We start from the raw sequence: 27,452 nt of genomic DNA, 5'->3' as shown, positions 1-27,452 counted from the left end.
GTTCATAGTGCTCATAATTGTCACAGTGAGCTGAGTGGGCTCCATGATCCCAGTGCTATGGCGTCTGGACTGAAAAAAGGCGTGAAACTATTGTCTGACAGAGGGAGGGAGGGAGGGAGGGAGGGAGGGAGGGAGGGGTGAGTGACGACATGGCTTACAGGGAATTAAAATCAACAAAGGTGGCTGTGCATCAGGGAGAAACACAAACAACTGTCACACAGAATGGCCCCCTCAAAGATTGAACTCAAAACCCTGGGTTTAGCAGGCCGTTGATTTCACGGAGGGAGGGGGAAGCAAATGAATACAGAACAAATCTGGTCCATCTATTTTTTACATCTTAAGCTGGTAGCAGACGGTGCAGCATGACTGATAGCCATCGGCATCTTCTGGGTGCTTGGCAGAAAGTGCTGTATTACGACTGCTAGCCATCATCGTCAAGACGGTTCAATAGGACTGCCGGCAGGACTGAGTCTCCAGGAGACAAAACATGTCTGTCCAGGTGCCTCTGACCGAACTCACTGAGGAGTACGACAACGACGGATACCAGTCGTAATACACTATCCACTGCCAAAAGGCAAGGAGCTGCTGCTGTGTAGCAATGCAGCTCCACGTCTGCCAGCACCCAGATAGCCGATGACGGCTACCAGTCATACTGCACCGTCTACGCAATTAGCTGCTGCTGTGTAGCAATGCAGTACCACGTCTGCCGACACCCAGATGACATATGGTGACGGTGAGCTGAGCTGAGCGGGCTCCATGCTTTCCGTGGTATGTTGTCTGCACAGGTAACCCAGGTAAAAAGGTGCGAATCGATTGTCTGCCATTGCTCTGACAGAGGGGGAGGGGCCTGACGACATGTACCCAGAACCCCCCGCGACACTGTTTTTGCATCATCAGGCATTGGGATCTCAACCCAGAATTCCAATGGGCGATGGAGACTGCGGGAACTGTGGGATAGCTACCCACAGTGCAACGCTTTGGAAGTCGACGCTAGCCTCAGTACTGTGGATGCGGTCTGCCAACTTAATGCACTGTTAGTATTTTATGTGGGGACACACACAATCGACTGTATAAAACCGATTTCTATAAAACTGGCTTCTATAAATTCAACCTAATTTCGTAGTGTAGACATACCCTCAGTTTTTCAGAAATTAGTAGACTTTTAGAGCATCTAATCTGACCCCCTGCATGTCACAGGCCTCCCGTATGACACAATAGCTACTTTTTGGGCAAACACATTCCAGAAAGGCGTCTAGTCTTCATTAAATGACATCAAGAGATGGAGAACCCACCACTTGCCTTGGTAGCTTGTTCCTGTGGTGAAACATCCTCGCTGTTGAATATTTGTGCCTTATTTGTAATATGAATTTGTCTCTTTTCACCTTCCAGCCATTGGGTCTTGTTCTGCCTTGCTCTGCTCGATTAAAGAGCCCTTTAATACCCAATCTTTTCTCTTCATTAAGGCACTTCAACATTTCAATGAAGTCACCTTTTAATCTTCTTTTGATAAGCTAAACAGGTTGAGCGCTTTCAATCACTCACTAGAAGGCATTTTTCTCCAGCCCTCAGAACATTTGGTGGGTCTTTGCTGCCCCAGCTCCAATTTCACAACATCTTTTTCAAAGGAGGACACCAAAACTGGATGCAGTATTCCAATATCAGTCTCACTGATGCCGTGTCACCTCCTGTGACATTATTGACATAAACCGTAACTAAATAGATCATCGTTGCAACCATGTGATATATTTTCAGCCAATATTGTATAAAGATTGTCATGGAAGGGGTCTCTGGAGAGGTTATGATTGGCTGATTATAATTATGCTATCTGTACATGTGTATCATTTTTGTAGTTGACGTTATGAATATTGGCTCTATACTGTCTGTATTTCAAACTTGTGCTATGCTTCCCCAGACAAATTGGTGTCAGTTCTACCTAGCCTGCTTGATGGCCCATTAAGGACCCTGAGTTATACAATCGACCCACTGAGAGAAGGCAAATACACCTTGTGACTCAGCAAGGTATGCAGGGACCTGCCTATGGACAGAACTCTAAGGTTTTTCTATGCCACGTGCTGGATAGAGTGTCCTTGGGACAAAGAAAGCAAAGACCACACGGCAAGAGACTATAAAAGGCTGATGCCTCGTCTTCATCTTGTCTTTAATCCTGCTTCATACCTCTGGAGGGACTTCGCTACAAACAGAAGCTCTACATAAAGGACAGAATGACCCATCCCAGCTGTGGATGTACTCCAGAGACTTGAGTTGAACCTGCAGTTTATTCTATCACTGCTACAATTCTGAACCAAGAACTTTGCCATTACTGTACGTAATTGATTTCATTTAACCAATTCTACCTCTCATCTATATCTTTTTCCCTTCATGAATAAACCTTTAGATTTTAGATTCTAAAGGATTGGCAACAGCGTGATTTGTGGGTAAGATCTGATTCGTATATTGACCTGGGTCTGGGGCTTGGTCCTTTGGGGTCCTTTGACAGAACCTTTTTTCTTTTACTGGGGTATTGGTTTTCATAAACATTCATCCCCATAACAAGTGGCACTGGCGGTGATACTGGGAAACTGCAGTGTCCAAGGGAATTGCTTGTGTGACTTATGGTTGGCCAGTGGGGTAAAACTGAAGTATTCTCTGTTTGGCCAGTTTGGTTTGCCTTAGCAGGGCCGCCCAGAGGATTCAGGGGGCCTGGGGCAAAGCAATTTCGGGGGCCCCTTCCATAAAAAAAAGTTGCAATACTATAGTAACATGTATTTGGAAATGTAAAAAATAACCAGTGAAATACATTAAAAAATTAATTTGAAAATACACTAAATACATTATTTAAAAACATTAAATGCTTTAATGGTATGTATATATTTGGAATTACATAATGGGCTGGCGCTGGGTGATGGTGATGGTTGGTGCCAATGGGCTGTCGCTGCCTGGGGGTGGCGCTGCTGTTGCCCAGGGCTGGGTGAGGAGCTGGGCTCTGTTTCGGGGGGTGCCCGGCTCAGAGGGGCTGGGCTCAGAGCTGGGGGTCAGGGCTGTGGGGGGATGGGGTCAGGGGGGTGTCCAGCTCAGAGGGGCTGGGCTCGGAGCTGGGGGTCAGGACTGTGGGAAGGGAGGGGGTCGGGGAGGTGCCCGGCTCAGAGGGGCTGGGCTCGGAGCTGGGGCTCAGGGCTGTGGGAGGGGAGGAGGTCGGGGGGTTGTTCAGCTCAGAGGGGCTGGGCTCGGAGCTGGGAGTCAGGGCTGTGGGGGGATGGGGTCAGGGGGCTGCCCCTAGGGCTAATGATGGCTTTACCCCTGTTCACCACAGCATCACACTGGGAGCTCATTTTGAGTGGCTTCTCCACTCTGGCCCCTAAATCCTTTCCAGAGTCACTGCTTTCCTGGATACACTTCTCCATTCTGTAGGTGTGGCTGGCATGCCTTGTTGGTAGGTGTAGGACCTTGCATTTGGCTCCCAGGCACTTCCCCTCCTCCAACCACTAGACCCCACCCCAGTCCCATAAGCCCCATAGCTCCCACTTCTCCTCCACTGGGTACATAAAACTACAAGTCCCAGAACACTTTGCTTCCCCCGTCCCTCTCCTGAAGGGGCAGCCAATGGGCTGGCGCCGTTTTCAAATTGGCAGGTGCACGGGCCACTGGGGGTGAGCCCGTGTCCGGCGCGCGGTGGTAGCGGGCGATGGCGGTGCCAGGCTGGGAGCGGGCGCTGTGGCTCGTGCTCTGTGCGCTGGGGCTGGCGCTCTCTGTGTACGCGCTGCACGTGGAGAGCTCGCAGGAGCGGGATCCCGGGTACCGGGCCATGTGCGACCTGAGCCCCTCCGTCAGCTGCTGCAAGGTCCCATGGCATGACTCCCCCTTCCCCCATTGCAACCACCGGCCCCATGGCATGAATCCCCCTTCCCTCATTGCAACCACCGGCCCCATGGCATGAATCCCCCTCGCTCCACTACAACAGCCCGGCCCCATTGCATGACTCCCCCTCACCCCACTGCAACCCCCGACCCATGGCATGACTCCCCCTCTCTCCACTGCAACCCTCCTGTTTCCCATTGCCTCTGACCCCACTGCATGACTCCCCTCCCCCCACTGCAATACTCCGGCCCCATTGCATGACTCCCCATCGCCCCACTGCAGCCCCAGCTTGCTCTGCAACACTCCAGTCCCATTGCATGATTCCCCCTCCCCCATTGCAATCCCTGGCCCCATTGAATGACTCCCTGTTGCCCCACTGTAACCCCTGCTCCCCACTGCAACAGCCCGGCTCCCTTGCATGACCCCCTTGCCCTCCCTTGCATGACCCCCTCTCCCCCCATTGCAGCCCCAGCCCCATTGCATGAACCTCCCCATCTCCCTACTGCAACACCCCTGTGCTATAGCCCCATTTCCTCAGCCTCCCTGTACAGTGACATCCGTGCTCCTGCCCTCCCTATGCAATAGCCCCCCAACTGCCCCAGCCCCCCCGTTCAATAGCTCTGCTGCCCCAATCCCATGCGCTGTGTTCCACCCTGCTGCCCCCTGTGCTGTGCCCACACCACTGTGCCATGCTGCAGTTCTATGTGCCTATCCCACGGGGCATACCCCAGCCTCCTAGGCCAATGTGCTTTTCCACTCCATGCGAGAGCCCTGTGGTTGTGCACTCTCTGCCTAGTCCTTTCCTGCTGCCTCAGCCCTGCTGATGACCTGGCATTTCTGTTTCCAGCCTGTCCCCTTTGTGCTCTGTGTTGCCAGCTCCCCCAGTTTGTTCGGTAGATCCAGAGAGACCCTGAGATCATCTGGGCTGACCTGGAGAGCGCAGGCCGGTCAGTTTCACCCAGTTACCTCTGTGTTGAGTGGGATCAGGCAGAGAACAGGCAAAACTGAGGGGACCCCAATGCCTGAGGCCCTCAGGTTGCCAGGGAATGGATTAGCTGAGATGTGCCCAGGTGATCCACGCTGCAGAGGGAGGTGAAGTCTGCCCCAGGGCCCTGCCAGTCTGAACCGGGGGAATTCCTCTTCCCAAATCTGACTACCCTCAGTGAGCCGGACCCACCAGCCAAGTGGCTAGAATGTGGTTTCGCTGGAGCTCAGAGCTCTTGCTCAACTCTCAGAGGCAAGGTTTGCCATCTTGGCCCTGGTTTGTACAGCGCCTGGTGCTGTGGGCTGTTGATCCTTCTTTAGTGCTTCTAGGAGCGACTAAGGATACCGAGACTGGGGAGTTGAGGCGGGGGTGGGAGGTGGGCCAAGAAATATTTTTTAAAAATATAGGGAAATGTGTTATAAAACGGCAAACATTTAGCAACGGAATTGGAGAGGGGCACTTGAAACTACTTTTCAGTTGGAGGACAGGGGAGCACTTGAAACTACTTTACATGTCATTTGGAGGCCCTTGAAACTTTTTTTTAAAATGTTTTTGAAGGGTCTGGAGTGAATTGCTGTCCTTTTTAGTAGAGGGGGAAAATGTTCCTGGGGGGATGTGTGGGGGGTGGAGGGAAAGAACCACAGTTAAGTTTACTCATTCTTCTGCAAACAGCCAGATCGAACGCAGGGACGGGGCAGAGGTGACGGGCGCTTTATCACTGTCAGAGAGAGGTGGAAGGGGAATGACCCTGGTCTGTCAACAGAAACAGTGGGGACTGGGCCATGTAGTGAGGCACTAGATTGGGACCCAGGAGATCTTGGTTTTGTTCCCAGCTCCGCCTCAGATGCTGCATCTGGGCCTCAGTTTCCCCATCTGTAAAACGGGGAGAACTATCCTTTGTCTGTTTAGATTGTCAGCTCTGTGGGACAGGGACCATCTCTCACTGTGTGTCTGCCCAGCATCTGGAGCAATGGTGGGCCCTAATCTTGGTTGCAGAGAGGGGGTCTGTGCAGCATCTGGAGCAGTGGGGGATCTGGTTTTGGCTGGGGGGTCCAGGCAGTGTCTGGCATGACGGGGGTCCCAAACTCAGTCAGGGAAGGGCAAGTCGGGTCCATGCAGTACTGAGCACAGGGGGACACTGATTTCACTTGAGGAGGGCGGGTGAGGTTTGCCCAGCATGACAGGGGTCCTGATCTTGGTGAAAAACACACACAGAGGAATCTGAGGCGCGGGTGAAACACCAGTTCTGATACCGTCAGGACTCATGTTTGGCTATGTACGTGTGTTAGCGTCAGTGGGCCTGATTGCGTGCGCCTCAGATGCACACACGCTCATTCTGCCTGTGCTCCCCCTCCCCTCGCAGTGGAAAACACCCTGAAACATCTGGCTGCGGGATAAACAGCTGGCTTCCCTCCTGTGAGGGGGAGTGGGGAAGAGGGGAGCTTTTATCAATGAAAACATTTCCTAGGGCACCAGTCCTGCCTGCCGCACTGTGATGGGTGGGGGCCGTTGTCAGTCATTGCCAGGGTGTTCTATTTCTGTCACATATGTAGGTATAGGACCTTGCATTTGGCTCTGGTCAAACTTGTTTTCTTTGACTGGGGCCAGCTTGCTGAATGAGTCAGATCGCTTTATATCACTGCCCTCTCCTAATCAATAATTACCACTCCACCAGTATTTTCTCACCCACCAATCTTATCTGCTGTGATTACACGTTTTCTCCCTATTCACTGATAAAAAATATTTGAAAAAATTAGTCCTTGAGTGCTTCTTCAGATTCTTAGTCCCCAGGATCTGCTCCCCACAGCACAGTGAGAAAAGGCCATCCAGCCCTGCTGATACCTAGGAGAGATGCACAGAAGGAAGCAGGATTTCTCCCTCAGCAACTACCTGAAGGTCCCTCACCCTGAGGGAAGGGAGGACCTGCTCCTGTTGCACCAGGGTGTGGGGTTCTGTCCCAGCTAGTGGCGCTGAGACCACATAGAGAGAGAATTAAATGGGTCAGCTCTATAGCCTTAGCTAATAGCCAGTTGGCTTTTAGCTCATGCTGTAGAGGCTCATGCACTAAGCTCCCAGGTTCGATTCTGCCCACTGACAATCAGGGACTATCGGTGTTATAAGTAGGGGGTTGTGACGTTAGTGACATGAACTGTGACCGTATAGATCATTGCTGCAACCAAGGTCCTATAGTTGCACCAAATCTTGTACAAAGGAGGTCATGTGAGGCATCTATGAAAAGGTTGTAATTTGCTGGTTATGATGATGCTGTCTGTATGTGTGTATCACTTTTGTATTTGAAATTAAGAGTATTGGCTATGCACTTGTATCGCAATGTGTTTGATTCTAAGCAGCATTCGTGAAGCATTTGGTCAGTTTCTTGAGAAAGGAATTTTCAGATTAAGTGCCCAATCAAGAATCACTTAACTCACAATGGACCTTAGGAGACTCCAATCCACGTATGAGAAGCCTTCCTGGGAACGTTCAAGGTAGCATGTGAGCAATGGCTGCTCTACCTGTAAAGAACTGAGTCATGCATGGACATGTGACTTGCCTATGTGACTCCAAACTCCACCTTGCTGCTGTGATTTTCCACAGTAAGAACAAAGGGGTCCTTCCACATGGCAGAGGATATAAAAGGCCCCAGAAACCCCTCCATTCTGGAGGAACTTTACTACAAACTAAAGCTCTGAACAATGGACTGAATGACCCATCCAAAGCTGTGAATGTACTCCAGAGACTTGATTTGTGCCTGCAGTTTATTCCATCACTGCTACAAGCCTGAACCAAGAACTTTGTCATTTCTGTATGTAATTGATTCCTTTAACAATTTTAACTCTCATCTATATTTCTTTCTTTTTATGAATAAACCTTTAGATTTTAGATGCTAAAGGATTGACAACAGTGTGATTTGTGGGTAAGATCTAACTTGTCTATTGACCTGGATGTGGGGCTTGGTCCTTTGAGAGAACCTTTTTTCTTTTACTGGGGTATTGGTTTTCATAACCATTCATCCCCATAAGGAGTGGTGCTGGTGGTGATACAAGGGAACTGGAATATCTGAAGGAATTGCTTGTATGACTTCCAATTAGCCAGTGGGGTAAAACCAAAGTCCTCTCTGTATGACTGGTTTGGCGTGCTTTACTCGTAAAGGACACCCAGCCTTGGGCTGTGACTGCCCTGCTCCAAGCAATTTGTCCTGAATTGATACTTTCAGTAGCGTCCCGCCAGAGGCCGCATCGTTACAGGGGTCATCCGGGATTAAAACTGGGAAGTCTCTGAAGCTCAGAACACGCTTCCTCAGCTAGGAGAAGTATGTAACCCACACACCTTCTGGGTGTGGTGATGTGTCCCAGCTAGTGGCACCAAGACCACTTAGAGGGAGAGGTAAAATGACTCTTCTCTACAGCCTTAGCTAACAGCCAGGTGACTTTTAGTTCATGCTGTAGAGGCCCATGCACTAAGCTCCAGAGGTCCCCGGTTCGATCCCACCCACCGACGACTGGGATCTGTCAGCGTTACAGAGGCAGCTGCCACCTCAAGAAGAGAGCTGCCATGCCACGCCCGGCCGCGAAGAGGTGCCAAGCATCCTTCAGAGCTTCCTGTGATAAACTGCGAACTTTGGACAATAGCAGGGTGGTAGGAAGTCTCACCCCCTTGTGTTGCCCCCAGAGCAGCCTGGGTCAGAGCCAGTGGTAGGCCCTGGGCTCCCCCACCATCTGCCATGCCCTTTCCCCCTAAAGGGCCGAAACCCTGACCACTAGGCAACATCCCCATGAGCAAAGGCCATCATGAGGCATCCGTCTTTGAAAGTTTGTAGAGGACGCGGGAGCAGAAAGGGGAGAGAGGATGACGGTGGCTCTTGGGAAGAGGGAGGGAGGGAGCCTTATGGGAATCTCTTGTTTACCGCCATCAACCCAACGATCAGATCATTGATGCCTAGAATCTTCCCTGACGCATTGTAATTGATTGGATCTAGATTTTCAAAAGGTTCCCACATTTGCAGATGGAGAAATGTCAGCCAGTTGAGTGGAAGGACATTGCAAGCTCAGCTAATTATGCAATGTGGCTTATGCCCCATCTAACAAGTTCCTTAAACAATAGCTCCCAATTTTAATTCACATTGTTCTGTTTAGTGTTTTTCTCCAAAACACTTTCACTAATCATTTTGGTCAGCTTTGGAAAGTTAGCCCTTTCAGTACACCAAATATAAATATTGCTGGTGGGGACTGCCCTCTATTGGTCATAAGAACAGCCATACAGGATCAGACCAATGGTCCAGCCAGCCCAGAATCCTATCCTCCCCCAGTGGCCAATGCCAGGTGCCCCAGAGGGAATCAACAGAACAGGTAATCATCAAGCGATCCATCCCCTGTCGCCCATTCCCAGCAAACAGAGGCTAGGGGCACTTCAAGAACATGGTTTTGTATCCCTGCCCATCCTGGCTAACAGCCAATGATGGACCTGTCCTCCATTAACTTAGTTCTTTGTTGAACCCTGTTATAGTCTTGGCCCTCACAACATCCTCTGGCAAAGAGTTTCCCCAGGTTGACTGTGCGTTGTGTGAAGAAATACTTCCTTTTGTTTGTTTTAAAACTGCTGCCTATTCATTTCATTTGGTGACCCCTAGCTCTTGTGTTATGAGAAGGAGTAAATAACACTTCCTTATTTACTTTCTCCATAGCCGTCATCATTTTATAGACCTCTATCCTATCCCCCCTTAGTCATCTCTTTTCCAAGCTGAAAACTCCCCTCAGTCTTATTAATCTCACTTCATACAGAAGTCATTCCATACCCCTAATCATTTTGGTGCCCTTTTCTGTACCTTTTCCAATTCCAATATATCTTTTTGAGATGGAGGGACCAGCTCCAGTATTCAAGATGTGGGCATACCATGGATTTATAGAGAGGCAATATCACATTTCTGTCTTGCTATCTATCCCTTTCCTAATGACGTCTCAATATTTTGTTCGCTTTTTTGATTGCCGATGCACATTGAGTGGACGTTTTCAGAGAACTATCCACAATGACTCCAAGATCTCTTTCTTAAGTTGTAAGAGCTAATTTAGACCCCATCATTTTAGATGTAGCGCTGGGATCATGTTTTTCAATGTGCATTACTTTGCATTTATCAACATTGAATTTCATCTGCCTTTTTGTTGCCCAGTCACTCAGTTTGGTGAGATCCCTTTGTCACACTTTGCACTCTCTTTTGGACTTAACTAACTTGAGTTGGTTTGTATCAGCTGCAAATGTTGCCACCTCACTGTTTACCCCTTTTTCCAGATCACTTAGGAGTATGTTGAACAGTGTTGGTCCCAGTACAGACCCCAGGGGGACACCACTATTTACCTCTCTCCATTCTGAAAACTGACCACTTAGTCAAACCCTTTCTTTCTTGCCTTTGAACCAGTTACCTATCCCAGAGAGGACCTTCCATCTTATCCCATTTTGCTTCAGAGCCTTTGGGGTGGGACCTTGTCAAAGGTTTTCTGAAAATCTAAGTATGCTATATCCACGGGATCACCTTTATCACATGCTTGTTGACTCCCTCAAAGAATTCTAGTAGATTTGTGAGGCATGATTTCCCTTTATTAAAACTATGTTCTCTCTTCCCCAACAGATTGTGTTTATCTATCTGTCTAATAATTGTGCTCTTTATAATTTCACCCAATTTGCCTGGTACTGAAGTTAGCCTTAGTGGCCTGTAATTGCCAGGAGCATCTCTGGAGCCTTTTTTATGCATTTGTGTCATATTAGCTCTCCTCCAGGCATCTGGTATGGAATCTGATTTAAAGGACAGGTGACTTATTGCTGTTTAATTTAGCAATTTGTTCCAAAACCTCATTACTGGTCCTTACAGACTAGTCAAGTCATGATCACTGGTCCCAGAGCAACCACGGACATCCAGTCTAGTGATCAGTTCATCTTTATCCACCACAAGGAGGCCCATAATAGAGTCACCCCTAGTTGGGTACAAAACTTTGTATTAGAAAAGTATCTATAATTTTTCAAAATCTCCAAGGCCGATTTAGTCCTGGCTACGTGAGACCTCCCCCATCTGTCTCCCAATAGGATGTCCCCCGGGCTAACCTAATTTCTTCTCACAAGTCACAGACGGGCACAAAAGGAGAAACATTTCCTGCTCTCTGGTTTGGATTCAGTGATCTGTGCCAGCCCCCCACTGGTTTGTCTGCTGGGCTGTGTTAGTTAGCAGATTGATCCCTATCCATTCGAGGTCCTGGGGTTCTCAATAACCAAGAACGTAAAACAGGTTATGATGTGTCTAATGCAGGGGTTCTCAAACTTCAGTGCACTCTGACCCCCTTCTGACAACAAAAATTACTACACGACCCCAGGAGGGGGGACCGAACCCTGAGCCCTCCCGAACCCCGGGTGCGGAGGGAAAGCCAAAGCCCGAGTCCCCCGACCCTGCATGGGGAGGACAAAATCAAAGCCCAAAGTCTTCAGTCCCAGACAAGGGGCCTGCAACCTGAGCCTGACTGCCCAGGGCTGAAGCCCTCAGGCTGTGGCTTTGGCCTCAGTCAGTGGGGCTCGGGCTTCAGCTTTGGCCCCAGCAGGGATAAGCCAGCCCTGGTGACCCCATTAAAATGGGGTTGCAACCCACTTTGGGGTCCTGACACACAGTTTGAGAACCGCCTCCTTGCCCACCACTTTTTTTACTCTCTCTCCACTACCTCAAAGGATTGTAACCAGTGACACTAAACATTCCAGTCATACGCATCGTCCCACCGGGTTTCCCCATTTCCCCTCCCCATGGAGGATTTCCAACTCCTCTTCCTTATTGCCCAGATTCCGCTACCAAGAGCAGTGTTGCTTCCCTTTGCAAGTGATATCTTGCAGGGCACATATACCACAGGATAGCATTCCCCTGAGTCCACACTGGTGTTCCTGGCTTACAGATAACCCATCCTGCAGTGAGAGCCTCCATCTCACATGTCCCTTTCTTCCCTCCATTGCAAGGTGCTGGGGGAGAAAAGAGAACGTGTCCCCAGGGCTGAGGCAGCATGGGATCGCTGGCATTGCAGCATGCTCTCCAGGAACCCTCTAGCCTCTGCCACATCAGAACAGCAGAGCCTGGATTGGAGCAAAGGAAAGGCCTGTTTTCCACAGAATCCTTCCCTCAGGCCTGGAGCATTTAGAGCAGAAATCCCTGTGGGAGTTAATGTTGCTCTAAAAAGAGCTGCCAAAGGGTGTGCAGCTTCTTGACAACACCATGCAAAGGGATCTGTTTGTAGAGATGCATAAAGCTCTGCACTGATTCTCTGAGAGGATTCCCCCGAGCAACTGGGGGGAGGCAGGACCTTATTCCTTACCTCTCGTGACAGGGCTGTGTGAGAGCTTGTAGAAAGGCAGCTTTCTAGAGGGTTAATTCAGAAATTCCCTGTGGAACTTAGGGGCTGTGGCCTACGGCAGGAAGGAGCCAGGTGGTGGTTGGAAAGACTCTAGGAGGAATGCTATGGAATGGCGCTCTGATCTCCTCTTCACTCTGCTTCTTCCCACCCCCACCTTTGGGGTAAGTCCCTCACCTCCTCCTTACTGCGTGTGGGCTGGAAACCAGATATGGCAGTAGAGAGGTTGCCCACTCAGCCCATGCACAGGAGGATCCATTGCAGCTCACGTCCTCATCCCATCACAGCCCAGAGGTATGGATGACACCAAGCCTGGATTCTGTGACTGCATTAGTCGCCAACAGGTGAGTGTGGCAGGAGAGGACACATAACATGTCTACACAACTTTTTCTGGACTGCTGAGGTGGGGGGAGAGAGGCCAGATTCCATCTGGCTCTTTAGGACTCTGAGGAAGCTCTGGGATCTGGAGAGAGGTTTGGAGACATGTGGCTCCTACCTAGTCCAAAGTAACCTGCCGTGCTCCCCCACAAGAGCCACATGAACAGGCAACACTGCCTCTATTTCCTTGGCCACATGTATCGTGTCCTTTTTCTGGTGGCTAGTCCAGAAAAGGAGGACAAGAGCTCACTACTGCTACCACCTGAGGGAGTTGCTGGGTTGAGATCAGCTGGTAGAAGGAGGCAATAGCCCCAGGATCTGGGACTTCAAGCCCCTAGAGTGACCTCTTACTTTTATAGACCCCCGCCCCCATCATACACAGCTATTTTAGAGTTTAGCATGATAGTAAAGAGACCCCTTTTCAACCCTTCACCACACAAGAGAAAGCCTGCAGTATTTGTCATGAATTATTTATTTCTCCTCTCCTGGCTCCCAAACTGCTTCTCCTCCCTACTGCTGCCAGCCGCCTTCAAGTTCTCCCTCTTCTCTCCCCAGCTCTGCTCACTTGATTGCAGCAGCTCAATGGATGGTCCAGCTTTACTCTTTCCCTTCCATTCTTCTTCATTTCTTTGGGTAGCTGCATTTGCCATTGAGCAGCCTGATGGAAATACCTGAGTGCTCTGTCTAGGCCAGGGGTCTCAAACACGTGGCCCACGGGGCTATTTCCTTCGGCCAGCCAAGCAGCCCGTGGCCCCCCCCCCCCGCCTACCTCCAGGCCAGGGATGGGCAAACTACAGCCCGCGGGCCCCATCCGGCTCGCAGGTTTGCTCCTCTTGATCCCTGCACCACTCCCTGAAGCAGCTGGCGTCATGGTTCCAGCTGCTTCCCGAAGCAGAGCGGCCCAGGCAGCCTGCCCTGGCCCCGGTGTGCACAGGTGCCACCCTGAAGCCGCTCTAGGTAAGCGGCTCCGGGCCAGAGCCCAATGCCGTCCTGCACCCTGCCCCCCAACCCCCTGCCGTGAGCCCCCTGCCTGCACCCCAACCCTCTGCCACACCCTGCACTCCCTCCTGCACCCCACACCCCAACCCCCTGCCCTGAGCCTCCTGCCTGCACCCCAACCCCCTGCTGCACCCCCAACTCCCTGCCCTGAGCCCCCGCTGCATCCCCCACCCCTTCTGCACCCCAACCTCCTGCCCTGAGCCCCCTGTCTGAACCCCAACCCTCTGCCATACCCCACACTCCCTCCTGCACCCTGCACCCCAACTCCCTACCCTGAGCCCCCACTGCACCCCTCACTCCTCCTGCACTCCACACCCCAGGCCCCTGCCCAGAGCCCCCTGCTGCACCCTGCACCCCGACCCCCTGCTCAGAGCCCCCTGCTGCACCCCACACCCCGACCCCCTGCCGCACCCCTAACCCCTCCAACTCCCTGTCCCGAGCACCCTGCCACACCCTGCCCCTCAACTCCCTGCCCTGAGCCCCCGTCACACCCCTCCTGCCCCCTCTGGGGGCAGGGCCAGGGTCAGCAAGAGGGGTTCAGTGATGCGGCCCTCGTGGTCATTTGAGTTTGAGACTCCTGGTCTAGGCTCACAGGCCCAGCAGCTAAAGCCAAGCCCCACAGAGAGCAGGGGGAGATTAGCCTGGAGTGTCAGGAGTGGAGGCTTGGCCCTTGGTGACCCCAGGCACTGCAGCTGCTGTCACCTTCATGGTGAATCCTCCAAGCCATCACCAAAGGGCTCTTCCACATTCTGCAAACTGGCCTCACTGGCTGACTGTCTAGGAGAACAGAAACCCTTTGTTAGAGCCGGAGAGTCTCTTCCCACGGCTCCCAGAGGGTCACAGTGAAAAACCTGCGAGTCTCTAGGAGGCTCTCAAGCAGTTCCCTCCTCAGTCACTTGGCACTCACTAGCAATGGTCTCTGACAGTGGCATTGCAAAGGGGAGCTCAGCAGATGGTCCCTTCTATGGCTTCCTGAGTGGGAGGGAGGTTGGTCTTGTCATTTAAGGCCTCGCTGTCAGAGTCAGGGCTCCTGGGTTCTCTGACTTTGGAAGTGGGTGGAGTCTAGTGGTTGGAGCTGGACTGGTATCAGTCCCATGCTTCCTTCCTGCCTCTGTCAGTAGCATTATGTGTGACCTTGCAGCCAGTTGCTTTGTATCCCTATGCCCCAGCTAACAGGGATAATACTGACCCACCTCAGAGGGGCTGGCAGGGGTCACCACTTTCATGACTCAAGTTGGAATGAGTTGTGCTCTTGGTGGTGAAGGGCCCAGGTTCAGTCCCCATGGATGCCCAGGGGCTCTGTATTGTGGCCATGGTTTGACTCACCTAGCATTACAGGCTGTTTAGCCTGGTCCTGGCTAGGCGTGGTGCATCTGCTCCTGGTCCACTCTGGCACACAGCTCCATCCCACACAAGAACATGGCCCACCAAGGACAATCTATCAGCTCCCATCTGGTGTTCAGCTCCAAGATGGATGGTGATCCCTAGCCAGACCATAGAAAGACAGGGTGGTGTTCTTTGGTGGAAACTGCTGGAGCTTCAGCCTCTGCTCCCACCTCCACCCACACACTAAGGGCTTCAAAAGTGGTCCCTGACCCCAGGTAAACAAAGTAGCTGAGCTGAGGCCAGGGTGGGTGGAATTACTGCTGGGACTTATCCTAAGAGAAGAGCAGATTTCTCCTCTGCTCTAGGGGGATTCCCATAGGAAAAGTAGCTGGGGTGGGGGTGGGGGCAATACAAGCACTACCCCTCAGCCCTTAAAGAGCAGCAACTGGGACTTTGGGAGCCAAGGGACTGGTGTATCTTGCTGGACAGCAGAAAAGGGCATTGGAGAAATTGTACAAAAGTCAATGTCACAGCTGAGTCAAGGGCAGCCAGACCTACTGGTCAGAGCCAGAGTCCACACTCACATGACAGGAGTCGAGAGTCAGGATACTGGAAGATCAGCAGCAAAAGACAAACTTGCGATCACCACCACAAATCAGATGCCAGGAAATCAAGCCAGGAGAGCGGCAGCAGAACCAGGCAGCACACGGTCCAGAACAGGGAGCAGCCCTGGTGTTCAGTCAACTTCCTGTTCCTGCTGCTCTCTTAAGCAGGGCCAGGGGGCCAATGAGCTTTCCTGGGACTCCTCCAATAGGACCTCAGGAGTGGAGCCGCAAACTAGGGCTGAACTTCATGGGTCCTAGGTAAGCAATTTTCAGCAGGCTTCCAGGTGGAGGGTTGGAGTGTGGCTGCTCCCATGAACCCTGCAGACCTGGGTTGAAGACCCCTGGGTCATGACAGTGAGTGATCTCTCCCTGCTCAAACCTCCTGCAGCAGGAAACAGTCTCCAGGATCCTGGACACATCCTCTGAGAATACAATGAGCGTGTCATGATGAGAAATAGGTCTCTGTACCAGGCCCGGGATCCAGGGACAGGGAAAGCTCCCAACCAGGATATATAGCAGGAGCCCCCTGTTTGTTGCAAGAGCCCCAAGTGGCACGACGAGTGAACGGTTCTTACCGCCAGGAGGTGCATGGGATGTTCTACCTGAGCTTCAATGGGACCCATGTTGCTTGGTTTGACAGGATGAGATGACCTGTCCCCACTGCTCCCTGAGCTGGGCTGGCTGCAGGATCTATCTGTGTGAGAGGCTGGACAGAGCCTGAAAGACAGATGTGACAATCAGGATTCTGTCACCTCTGGGGGAGAACAGATGGTCTGAACCCCAAAGAATAAGCAATTGAATCAATTGATTCAATGAAGAATGATTGTGCCATACAAGTACATCATAAGGTCCTCTCATGGATTGGTAACTAGTTAAACACTGCTCTGCACTGACTGCCCTGAACACGGGTGGCCCAATGGCCCACCGCACCCCCAACTACCAAGAGAGCAACATGGGCACAGAAATTTGAGGAACAGGGCAGAGGCCTGTGTGGGGCAAGGAGGGCAGGGATTTTGGAAGCAAGAGCAGAGGATCAAACACTTTCGTCATGTGGGACAGGATGATCCCCATTTCAAAGATAGAGAAAGTGAGGCACCAGTGGGAAGAGTGACCTGGCCAGGATCACGTTCCCACTCAGTGGCAGGGCTGCAGTAGAAACTGTTCCCTGCTCTCATCACTGGACCCTGCTGCCCCTTCAGTATGACCCCCTCCAGCCATCCTCTCTCATAGGCCATCCCCACCCCTCTCCACTACCAGGCTGTTTCCATAATGGAAGCAGGCTTGTAACAGAGTTCACTCACCGATAGGTGCCCCTTCCTGGCCAGGCCTGGGGTCACAGCTTTCCTGATGGGATAGCCCCGCCACGAGTCGCTAGGGCACTCTGGCATCTTTTTGCCTGGGAACCCAGCCCTTCAGCCAGGTGACCGTCTTTTAGTCTATTCCTTCCTGGGTCGCGCTCATCCCAAACAAAAAGTCCAAACATGTCTTTAACAGAAACAAGGTCCTCCGTCCCTTGGGGGCTTTTCCTCAGCCTGACTTTGGCTCGGCCTTGCCCTTGATGGCCTTGGTAGCCCTTTCTCTGGCCTTGTATGTCCTCTTTCATAGGGACCGTGGGAGAACCAGTCCTACCCTGGATTCTAGGTTCTGCCCCAAGGCCCTGTACCAAACAGCTAGGCCTGCTCTTGTACCTTTGCTGCGGTTTTCCCTGGCTTTCCCCTCAGGTGGAGCTCACTCTAATCCATTTGGCCTAGCTCCAGGCTTTATAGCCCACAGGCCAAGCCCCCCTGTCATATACGCTCCTCCTTAGAAACTGGCCCACATGGGGGCAAGTTCTATTCTTCTCCAAGCTTCATCCCTCCTCATCTCATCGCTGTCACCGGCTGCGCGCTTGTACCGCCTGCACCCACAGTGTCTCCAGCTCCACTGCCAGCTCGCTCACCAGAATGGAGAGGCAATCCTCCTCTTCTGCAGTATCCCAGCGCTCTTCCTGCAGCCGCTCAGTCTCATTGACAGCTGCTTGCAGAGCCTGTTCTAAAGCCTTTAGCGGCTTCTGTAGCCTTTTTGCTACTGCCGCTGCATACACCAAAACCTTTTCCATCAGGGTCGGAGAGCCCACCATGGACTGCTCCACCCTTGTGTTTGGTCCTCCTCCAGTCTGCTTCATCTCTGGGCCAACCATTTCCTCCTTCTCCTCCCTGCAGCACCCGACAGGGGGTGTTGCTGGAAAGTCTGCAAAGTCCATGGCCATCCCTGCCACCTCCATGTTGCCTGCCTCATGTGGGTTTGTGTCAGAGGACACCATCTTCTTTCTTTCTAACTTTTTGGGGCCCTGGCCTCCAGGGCCGGTGTAACCACTAGGCGAACTAGGTGGCCACTTAGGGCACCAAGATTTGGGGACACCAAAAAGCAGTGTCCCCATTTTTTTTTTTTACACTACAATGGAGTCAGATCTTACGCGGGGGTTAGGTTCTAACGTCAGCGCGTAACAGGAAAATCGCGTATAGTGAAAATCATAAAGTACAGTACACACAGTGTACACTGTATACACTAGAACAGGGGTCCTCAACCTACGGCACACGTGCCAAAGGTGGCATGCAAGCTAAATTTTTTTTTTAATGGCAGGCTGCGGGTCCCAGCTGCCGCTGAGCCTGCTGCCGGCCTGGGTTCCGTTCACTCAGCTGGCAGCAGCCACGGCCGGCTCTACTGTTTTTGCCGAATTGTCGCTGCAGACGGCGGGGGCAGTCCGTGTGCCGTTAGGGCTGCACATGCATTTCCGCGGTGGCGGCACTTGAGCGGCAGCTTCTGTCTTCAGCCGGAAGATAGAAGCCGCTGAATTGCCCCCGCGGGCAGCTGAACATAGAAGCTGCCGCCGAATTGCCGCCACCGCGGAAACGCACGTGCCGCCCTAACTGCACACGGACTGCCCCCGCTGTCCACGGTGGCAATTCAGCGTGCTGCTTGGAGTGGCAAAACACATGGACTGCCCCCCCTTGCAGATTGCCACCGCAAGCACCTGCTTGGAATGCTGGTGCCTGGACCAGCCCTGCCAGCAGTGGGCTGAGCAGGGCCGGTGGCTGGGACCCAAGCTGGCAGGAGCCAGTGGACAGAACCCCAGACCGGCATTGGACTCAGCCTGCTGCCGGTCTGGGGTTCTGTCTGCTGGCTCCCCACACCAGCCCTGGTCAGCCCGCTACCAGCCGGAGTCCCAGCCGGTAGCTCCACTCAGCGTCCTGCCGGCCTGGGTGAACAGTTTGGTGTTCCGTTCACCCTGGCTGGCAGCAGGGCTGGTGGCTGGGACCCCAGATCGGTAGCGGGATGAGCTGCTCAGCCTTCTGCCGGTCTGGGGTTCTGTCCACCGGTTCCTGGCAGCCGGGATCCCGGCTGCCAGCCCCACTCAGCCCACTGCTGGCCTGGGGTTCCCTTCACCGAGGCTGGCAGGAGGCTGAGTGGAGCCGGCGGTTGGGACCCCGGCTGGCAGTGGGCTGGTGGACGGAACCCCAGACAGGCAGCGGGCTGAGCAACTCAGACCTCTACCGATCTGGGGTCCTGGCCGCTGACCCCTCTCAGCACGCTGACGGTCTAGGGTTCTGGCTGCAAGCGCCTTGCCAGCCGGGGTCCCAGCTGCTGGCCCTGCTCAGCCTCCTGCCGGCCCTGAGTGGGCGGAGCAGGGCTGGTGGCAGGGTCCCCAGACTGGCAACGGACTGAGCTGCTCAGCCCGCTGCCGGTCTGGGGTTCTGTCTACCGGTTCCTGGAAGCCGGGATCCCGGCCATCGGCCCTCTCATCCCACTGCCGGCCTGGGGTTCCGTTCACCGAGGCCAACAGGAGACTGAGCAGAATCAATGGCTGGGACCCTTGCTGGTGTCGGGCTGAGGTCACAGCTGCTGGCCCCACTCAGCGTTCTGCCGACCCTGAGCGGGCTGAGCAAGGCCGGCGACTGGGACCCTGGCTGGCAGGAGCTGGTGGACGGAACCCCAGACCAGCAGTGGGCTCAGCATGCTGCCAGTCTGGGGTTCCGTCCGCCAGCTCCTGCCAGCCTGGGTCCCGGCTGCCGGCAGCTCCACTCAGCCTCGTGCTGGCCTGGGTGAACGGTCTGGGGTTTCATTCACCCAGGCCGGCAGGAGGCTGAGCGGAGCCGGTGGCTGGGATCCCGGCTGGCAGCCGGCTGAGTGGGGCCAGCGGCTGGGACCCAGCTGAGCGGGGCCAGTGGCTGGGACCCCGCCTGGCAGGAGCCGGCAGACAGAACCCCATACCGGCAGCGGGCTGAGTGAACGGAACCCCAGGCTGGCCGTGGTCTCAGAGACAGCCGGGACCCGCAGCCTGCCATTAAAAAAGAACAAAAACAAACAAAAAAAGGCTCCTATGCCACCTTTTGCACGTGTGCCGTAGGTTGAGGACCCCTGTTCTAGTGTATACTGTACTTTATGGTAATTTTCACTATACACGATTTTCCTTTTACATGCTGTCATAAACATACAGCTAAGGGTTAATTCCTCTTTTACCTGTAAAGGGTTAAGAAGCTCAGATAACCTGGGTGGCACCTGACCAAAAGGACCAATAAGGGGAGAAGATACTTTCATAGCTCAATGGTTTGAGCATGGGCCTGCTGAATGAAGGGTTGTGAGCTCAATCCTTGAGGGGGCCATTTGGGGCAAAAATCTGTCTGGGGATGGGTCCTACTTTGAGGAGCAGGTTGGACTAGATGATCTCCTGAGGTCCCTTCCAACCCTAATATTCTATGATTCTACTTATAAATCGGTAGGGGAAAAGGTTTTTTGTCTGTGTCCCTCAGAGCCAGCCAGGAAACAGGGCAGGGAAATTACATCTCCTTAAGTATATCTGAAGTAAGCATCTAGTATTGCAGAAATAGTAAGTAATAGGAAAGAAATGCATTAGGTTATCTTTTGTTTTAGCTTGTGAATTTTCCCTGTGCTAAGAGGGAGGTTTATCCCTGTTTTTGTAACTTTAAAGTTTTGCCTAGAGGGGAAATCCTGTGTGTTTCTGAGTCTTTTGTTCTGTAAAGTACTTACCATCCTGATTTTACAGAGATGATTCTTGTTACCTTTTCTTTAATTAAAATTCTTCTTTTAAGAACCCGATTGATTTTTCATTGTTCTTAAGATCCAAGGGTTTGGGTCTGTGTTCACCTGTACCAATTGGTGAGGATATTATTCTCAAGCCTCCCCAGGAAAGGGGCTGTAGGGACTTGGGGAGATATTTGGGGAAGGTAGGGCTCCAAGTGGCCCTCCTTGAATGTCTGTTTAAATCACTTGGTGGTGGCAGTGCTACTAAGGCAAGGAAGGAATTTGTGCCTTGGGGAAGTTTTTAACCTAAGCTGGTAAAAATAAGCTTAGGGGGTCTTTCATGCAGGTCCCCACATCTGTACCCTAAAATTCAGAGTGGGGAAGGAACCCTGACACGCGCTGTCCTTAGAACCTAACCCCCGCGTAAGATGTGACTCCACTGTTTTAATTTTTGATAGTTAGTGACTCCACTGTATTCATTTTTGATAGTTTAGCGACGCTCCAGGGGGAGGGGAGGTGGGAGGGGCTGACTTCTCCGTTTGCCTCTCAGTTAGGGCTCAGTCTATAATCAGCTTGGCTAGGCCCCAGGCTGTGCAGCCCAGGGGAAAGCACCCTGTTACAGGCCTGCTCTGCCCACTCCGACTGTTCTTGGCCTGCGGTCCTTGGTCCCTATTTCAGACCTGGTTTCCAGAGGGGCTGAGGACACACAGGCCCCACTGCCTGGAACTGGAGTTTGGTCGTTCTGGTGACTCTGACATTCAGAGGCTGACAGGTGTGGTGAAGGGGCTGGAGAAACCACACTGCTGTGGGAAGTAGAGCTGGAGACCAGAGATGCCAGGTGATCAAGACTACCCGATGCTCTCTTCATGCCCGAGGGGCTGGAGTCTCCTGCCAGAAATGCTCTCAGGAGTCCAGGTTAGAGGACGTCTCTGGAGAGCCCCTTCCTAGGAACAAAACCAGGGTGGTACGATGATGGAGACGTCTCTGTCCCAGAGCTGGGAGCCAGGGATGTGGGAAGCTCCCAGACAGGCTATGCATTGGGGATGCCATTTCTCCCCCAAGAGGCCCTATACTCCCCAAGGAGTAAATGGCTCTTACCTCCATGAGGGACTGGGGTCTTCCATCTAAGCCTCTTTGAGAGCCTGCATTGCTTGCTTTGCTGGGACAAGGTGACCTGTCCCCACTGCTCCCTGACGTGGCTCAGCTACAGGATGTGCCCGTCTGGGAGGCTGTGCCAGATCCCAGGGCCTGGAAGACAGCTGGGAAGGTGTCTCCTATTCCTTTCACACCTAGAGACCCCATAGAAGGGCCAAGGGGAGAATAAAGGGCAGAAGGTGAAGCTAGCCCTGAACCTCTGTCCCACCCCCACCTCCTCAAAAGCGGAGCTTTCCGAGCTCCAGTGGGGCTGTGGCCCTGACACAAGGGCCTTTCTGCACCATATGGGGCAGGGAGAGCTCTGCCTGGGTGCAGGGGGAATGGGAGGGGGTAGACCAAGGAAAGGGGGAAGGAGAGTGGGTGTGAGGGAAAGAGCTCCTGCCCCAGATGAAGGAATTTGGGGGGCAGAGGGAAGGACCCTGATCCACAGAGAGGGGAGAGAGTTTCTGTGAGTGCCAGGGGGCTCCATTTCCCCTTCCACTAGCTCCCTGTAGGGGTCTCTCGCTCTCCCGCTCAGAGGGAGGCCACTCCAGCTGGCCCAGTCTGGTCCGGACCAGAGTCTGCAGGGTAGAGGGGGACCCTCAATAGGGCTGGGCAGTTGTGACCAGGTTGGAACCAGTCTCCTCTCTAATGTCGTTAGAAAATCAGTCATCTTCTCAGTGTGCACTTTTTTATGGCCATATATATATTTCATGATTTGATATTTTCATTGATGTACCTTCAAACTATTCAAACTACAAGTGAGTCATAACTGGCAGCTTGAAGTAGACTATCATTTTGGATTTCTTCAAGCTTGCTATGTTATCATTGTGCTGTGTCACACATAATTACATTGATGGCATATAATGTGGGCTACATACAATGCAAACTTTTCTACAGCATTCTTCTAGTTCTGTCCTACAAAATAGTATGCCCCTCAGGAGCAGCTCCTGCAAATGATGGCAAACAGGGCTAAGAGGTATAGTGTCATGATCTGTGGGGTTTACATCTGCCATTATCTGAATAAACAAATACCATAAAATATTATTTAATCACAAGCATGATTTTACTTAAACACAGTTTAATTACTGTAAGTACAGATAGCTTCATCACAATGGTTTTAGGATGCTGTAAAAAAAGTCTGCAAATGCTAGAAAACAATATTAGACCGCCAAATACATTTGACATATATCAAATATGATTTCCAACATTCAAGTGGAATAATAGTGTGCTTTCTGGCCCACTTGGCTAAGTATTAGAGCTGTTTAGAATTTTTGTCTTGTGGGCAATTTTGACATTTTTGAAATTAGTTTCCATTCTGAATTGGAATGAAAACTTGAAGTGTTGACATGTTTGTGGAACAAAAAATTCTGGAAAGTTTTGAATTGGAAATGTTAAAATGATTTTTTTTTTTACATTTTCAATTGAAATGAAACAATTTTGACATTTTTAAATAAAAACAACATTTTAAAACAAAAAATGTAATTTTGTTTAAAAATGTAGACTCAAAACAATGTTTTTTGTTTAATTCTCCCAATCAAAAATTTGGAAAATTTTGTATAAGTAGACATTTTCTAGCAGAAAATTTAAATTTAAATGAAACCACATTTTCTAATGGGAATTTTTTCCAGTATATATGAACTAGTTACACTGAACTTATACCTGATGTCATTAACTTCAGTGGAGTTACATTTGGGGTAGATAGCCTTTTATCATGCCTGTTTTTCTATTCATAGAGAGAGGGAGGAGAGAAAAAGTTAGTAAGCACCTCATGGAACTGTCTAATGGTACATACTCTTCCTTGTTTGGTTAGTATTTAAGTCACCGAAGCAATATTTGTAGTCTTGGCTGATGATTGAAAGACTTCCTTTCCATCCTTTACATGAATAAAAACTACAGCAGAAATTAATAAAAATATAATCGCTGGGCCAAATTTTGAAGCCCTATACTCCTCTGTCCATCCATCGCTCTCAAACCACTCCAAATCATATACATCTAGCAAATCCTATGGCTGCATAATGGAACCACTGCCCGCGTTCGTCTGGGGAACCGGATGTCAGCGCCTTTTAAATCAGTATCTGGTGTGAGGCAGGGTTGTGTTTTGGCCCCTGCACTCTTTTGTCGGGCAATGGATTTCATAATGCAGCATTCCGTCAGGTCCACAGGCATTGAGATCAGTGATCTCTCACTCAGAGACCTTGACTACGCTGATGGCGTTGTTCTTTTAGTCCAGAGCCCTGACAGGTTTCGTGATGCACTCCAGCATATGGAGGAGCAGTCAGCTAAGATTGGTCTCCATATTTCATGGTCAAAGACAAAACTGCAAAATCTAGGACCAGGTCCACCTGCAACTCCAGTCTCTTGAAAAATGAAACCGTCAAATCAGTTTCCACCTTTTGCTATCTGGGTTCTATACTTACCAGCTCCTCCAATTCTCATACGGAGGTTCTCCATCGGATTGACATTGCAGCATCTGCAACGGGCCATATACAACGGATATGGAATCAACATCATCTTAGTATGACAACTAAATTCAGGATTTATTTGAGCTGTATCCTTCCCATACTGCGAAACATGGCTACTACGCCGCTCAGACTGGACAAAGCTGGAGGCTTTCCACACAAAATGTCAACGTCATATATTGGGCATAAAGTGGAATAACTTCATCTGTAATATAGATGTTTATGGTCGCTCAGGTCTACAGACTACTGGGGCCATTGTCCGCAGGCGGCGCCTTGCGCTTTTCGGACACATCACAAGGATGCCACAAGACGTTCCAGCAAACGCCGTTTTCTGGGTGGCTTGTAACATCCAGGATAAAATTCCACCAACCGAGGGGTGGAGGCGGCCCAGAGGCAGACCCCCTATTACATGGGTTCATCAAGTCTGTTCCAATGTTGGACTCTCAGGCCATCAAGCCTTTGCGGTTGCGCAGGAATGGACCACATGGTGAATGATCGCTACGGCAGCCTGGCTGGCTAAGCATTGAAGAAGAGAAGAAATCCTATGGCACTTCAAGAACCAGAGAAAAGGAAAAGAAAATATTTTATCCTCTCCTTATTTCTATGCACAACCTGAAGAAAGCTCTTGCAGGGAACAGGTCTTGACTAGATGATCTAAAGTACCCTTCTGGCCTTAAATTCCCCTCCTCCCTGCTCTCAATCCTTGTCACCTTGCCCAGCCTATCCCAGTCTTCCCCAATCCCAGCTCAGAGTCTCAGTTTCCTTCTCCTTCCTGCCAGTATTCACTTCAAATTGTGTGTATCCTCTCCCTTCAACATCCTTGATCCAATCTACTCCCCCTACTCCCACACAGTTCCAGTTCTTGTTGCCTCTGCATTTGAATCAGGCAGCTTCTTTCTACACACTACCTGGGGGTCACTGAGAGCACAGGAGAAACAGATTCCCTTCTTTCAGTTTCAGCGCCAAAATGGCTCAGAGCTGCAATTGCAGGTAAAGCCCCAGGCTGGAACCTGCTCAGTGCAGACAGAAGTTTTGGAATTTTTAGCTGCAAACCTGTAGCAAGTCTCTACTGAGCATGTGCAAACTGACATTTTTCCAAGATTTATAGCTTGGCCAAATTTGGGCAGATTCTCATGGGGAAGGCAAAAGGCACATCCCTGACACAAAGGCCAATCCACTCCCATATTTTAAATCACTACTCCAAAAGGGGGCGCTAAAGTTCTCAGTGAGAAAGTCACCAGAATTTTTTAAGATGGGCAAAAACAATGTTTTTTTCACTAGCCACATTCTCAAAATGACTGAACTGTTTTGGCTGAAATTTTTCTAATCAAATTCTGCCTCAGGCAGAAACCCAGTGTGGAAAATTTCAGCCCAAATAATTAAGGTTGGCAATGTTGTAAGGAACTGAAAATGGTCTTATAATGGAAAATGGCAGGCAACCTTAATAATAGGTGGTGACATCAGTCCCGACAATAATGAGGGCAGTATTCTCAGTAGTGTCACTGTACATAGTGAGCCACGGTCATCTTAACTTGAAAGACCAATAAACAACTGTTTTATTCCAAGTCCTCTAAATGACTTCTTTTCTGATTCTGAAAACATTCTATCTGTGAGTTATTTTAAACAAAGGCCAGATCCTCATCTCCAACTCCGTATATTTTGAGCCTCTTCTATGGTGCAGAGGGGAAGGCAAGCTACCCAAATAGCCAGCTCTATGTCACCTGCTCCTGAGCCACTTGGCATTGCAAATGTACTGGAGGCTGTGACTCTCTGTACCTTCTGGGAACACCCAGAATCCCCATGTTCATCCTTGTAAAATGATTGTGTGGTATCCAATGCAAAGTTTGTCATGTCGGGTGTCTTCAGAAGGCTTATGATGAACTGAGCATTGTTGTTATAGTAATGTTATAGGTTATAATTTCATGTATGTGGTTATGAGGCTGAAAGTGTATCCTCATGGCTTAAAGCAAGCCCAGGCAAAAACTCTCTAAGAACAGAGAGGCAGTTGACACCTAATCAGAGCAGGTATGGGACAAACCCAGCCCAGCCTCACAGGAACAAAGGACACCAGCCTAGGCAGCAACAAAAGAATCTGTTAGACTCTCGAGGGAGTCACCCCCCTTCCTTTGGTCAGTTTGGAACTGTGATGAGGTAATGCTCACCTGACTCTGAAGGGGAGGGGAGCAAAGCCAAGAGGGAAGAAAGGACATGATACAAGGGAGAAACATTTGCCATGCTCTCTCTCTTCCACCTCCATCTACAGACATCACCACCAAGCGACTGAAGCGCTGATCAAAGGGGAGAGCCTGGTTGAAGAGCAACCAGCCAGCCTGTGGTGAGAAGCATCCAAGTTTGTAAGGACACTGAAAGTGTTAAGATCAGCTTAGAATGTATTTTGCTTTTATTCCATTTGACCAAATCTGACTTGTTATGCTTTGATTTATAATCACTTAAAGTCTATCTTTCATAGTTAATAAATTTGTTTGTTTATTCTACCTGAAGCAGTGCATTTGGTTTTGAAGATCGTTAATGATCTGGAGGTTGGCATGGACTGCACCCTTAGCAAGTTTGCAGATGACACTAAACTGGGAAGAGTGGTAGATACGCTGGAGGGTAGGGATAGGATACAGAGGGACCTAGACAAATTAGAGGATTGGGCCAAAAGAAATCTGATGAGGTTCAACAAGGACAAGTGCAGAGTCCTGCACTTAGGATGGAAGAATCCCATGCACTGCTACAGACTAGGGACCGAGTGGCTAGGCAGCAGTTCTGCAGAAAAGAACCTAGGGGTTACAGTGGATGAGAAGCTGGATATGAGTCAACAGTGTGCCCTTGTTGCCAAGAAGGCTAACGGCATTTTGGGCTGTATAAGTAGGGGCATTGCCAGCAGATCGAGGGATCATTCCCCTCTATTTGACATTGGTGAGGCCTCATCTGGAGTAGTGTGTCCAGTTTTGGGCCCCACACTACAAGAAGGATGTGGAAAAATTGGAAAGAGTTCAGTGGAGGGCAACAAAAATGATTAGGGGGCTGGAGCACATGACTTATGAGGAGAGGCTGAGGGAACTGGGATTGTTTAGTCTGCAGAAAAGAAGAATGAGGGGGGATTTGATAGCTGCTTTCAACTACCTGAAAGGGGGTTCCAAAGAGGACGGATCTAGACTGTTCTCAGTGGTACCAGATGACAGAACAAGGAGTAATGATCTCAAGTTGCAGTGGGGGAGGGTTTTAGGTTGGTTATTAGGAAAAACTTTCTCACTAGGAGGGTGGTGAAGCACTGGAATGGGTTACCTAGGGAGGTGGAGGAATCTCTTTC

The sequence above is a fragment of the Malaclemys terrapin genome, chromosome 4, assembly GCF_027887155.1.
Source record: "Malaclemys terrapin pileata isolate rMalTer1 chromosome 4, rMalTer1.hap1, whole genome shotgun sequence".
In the NCBI taxonomy this organism is placed as follows: Eukaryota; Metazoa; Chordata; order Testudines; family Emydidae; genus Malaclemys; species Malaclemys terrapin.
The sequence above is the reverse complement of the archived record's forward strand: the minus strand, read 5'-3'. Positions refer to the sequence as shown.